General features: G+C 44.8%; 1 pseudogene; it reads left to right on the forward strand.

The window, feature by feature from the left end:
* The first annotated feature begins 245 nt into the window (after positions 1-245).
* Positions 246-1,558, forward strand: LOC116883535 (annotated as a pseudogene).
* The last annotated feature ends 594 nt before the right edge of the window (positions 1,559-2,152 follow it).

Raw genomic sequence — 2,152 nt, forward strand, 5'->3', positions numbered from 1 at the left:
GTATGTAGAAGAATGAAAAGGGGTCCGTATTTATCACCTTACACAAAGCTCAAGTCCAAGTGGATCAAGAACCTCAACATAAAATCAGATACACTGAATTTCTCAAAAGTCAAAGTGGGAAAGAGCATCGAACTCATTGGCACAGGGGGGAATTTCCTGAACAGAACTCCAGTGGCTCAGGCTCTAAGATCAAGAATTGAGAAATGGGCCACCAGAACGCAGGTGTTGTGAAAGCCACCGCTAATTCAAAGCAAAAATGGCAAAGGAAAAGACTCACATCAACATCGTTGTAATTGGACACATGGATTCCAGCAAGTCCACCACAACCGCCCACCTGATCTTCAAAAGTGGTGGAATCGACAAAAGAACCATGGAAAAGTTTGAAAAGGAGGCTGCCGCGATGGGAAAAGGTTCTTTCAAGTATGCCTGGGTCTTGGACAAACTGCAAGCTGAGTGCGAGCGTGGTTCGCTATTGACATCTCCCTGTGGAAATTTGAGACCGGCAAATACTATGTGACTGTCATTGATGCCCCAGGTCACAGAGACTTCATCAAAGACACAATTACAGGCACATCTCAGGCTGACTGTGCCGTCCTGATTGTTGCTGCTGGTGGTGGTGAATTTGAAGCTGGTATCTCGAAGAAGGGCAGACCCCTGGGCATGCTCTTCTAGCTTACATCCTGGGTCTGAAACAGCTATTGTTGGTGTCAACAAATGGATTCACGAGCCTCCATTACAGTCAGAAGAGGGGAAATGTGGAAGTCAGCACCTACATTAGAAAATTGGCTACAAAATTTTGTGAGCATTTGTGCCAATTTCTGGTGACAAATGCCAAGGGCTAATGTGGCTTGGTTCAAGGGATGCAAAACCATGTTATGGCGTGCCAGTGGCACCACACTGCTGCTTGGGACTGCATCTGCTGCCAACTCGTCCATCTGACAAGCCTCTGCGACTGCCCTCCAGGATGTCTGTAAAATTGGGGGCATTGGCACTGTCCCCGTGGGCGGAAATAATTTCTCAAACCTGGCATGGTGTTACCTTTGCTCAGTCAGTGTAACAACCATCGTCTGTGCAAATGCACCATGAGCTCTGCTGAAGCTCTGCTGCAAGGGACAATGTGGGCTTTGATGTAAAGAACGTGTCTGTCAAGATGTTAGGCGTGGCAATGTTGCTGGTGACAAAAAGACCCACCAATGGCAGCATGCTCACAGGCGTTATTGCCAGGCCAAATTATGCTTAAATGCTGGCCTGTTCTAACATCAGCATGCAATTTGCCACTTAAAGTCGGTGTCTTCTTCTAGGATTTGGGTCGAAAAAAAAAAAAAAAAAAAAGAACCAAAAAAAAGAAGCTGGAGGATGGCCCCAATTTCTTAAAGTCTGGTGATGCTGCCATTGTTGATGTGGTCCCTGGCAAGCTTCTCTGACCATCCTCCACTTGGTCATTCTGCTGTTTGTGACACGAGGCAGACAGTTGCTGTGGGTGTCATCAAAGCTGTGGACAAGAGGCTGGGAGCTGGCAAAAGTCACCAAGTCTGCAGAAAGCTTAGAAGCTAAATGAATATTATCTAACACCACCCCCCGTCTTGCTAGGTGGTGGAAGATGCAATCTCAGAACTGTTTGTCTCAGTTGGCCATTTAAGTTTAATATTAAGAGACTGGTTAATGACAACAATGCGTTGTAAAACCTTCAGAAAGAAAAGAATGACCTTTGTGGTGTGTGTGTGTGTGTGTGTGTGTGTGTGTGTGTGTGTGTGTGTGTGTGGCAGTTTTAAGTTATTAGTTTTCAAAATCAGTACTTTTTTTTTAAAGATTTATTTATTTCATGTATATGAGTACACTGTCACTGTCTTCATGCACCCTAGAAGAGGGCATCAGATCCCATTACAGATGGCTGTGAGCCACCATGTGGTTGCTGGGATTTGAACTCAGGACCTCTGGAAGAGCAGTCAGTGCTCTTAACCACTGAGCCATCTCTCCAGTCCCCTCAAAATCAGTACTTTTTAATGGAAACAACTTGACCAAAAATCTGCAACAGAATTTTGAGACCCATTAAAACAAGTTTAATGAGAAAAAATTGATAAATGGGACCTCATGAAACTGAAAAGCTGAAAGCGAAAGACACCATCAATAGGATAAATCAGCACCCTACAGG

This window comes from Rattus rattus, chromosome 14 (assembly GCF_011064425.1).
Source record: "Rattus rattus isolate New Zealand chromosome 14, Rrattus_CSIRO_v1, whole genome shotgun sequence".
NCBI lineage: Eukaryota > Metazoa > Chordata > Mammalia > Rodentia > Muridae > Rattus > Rattus rattus.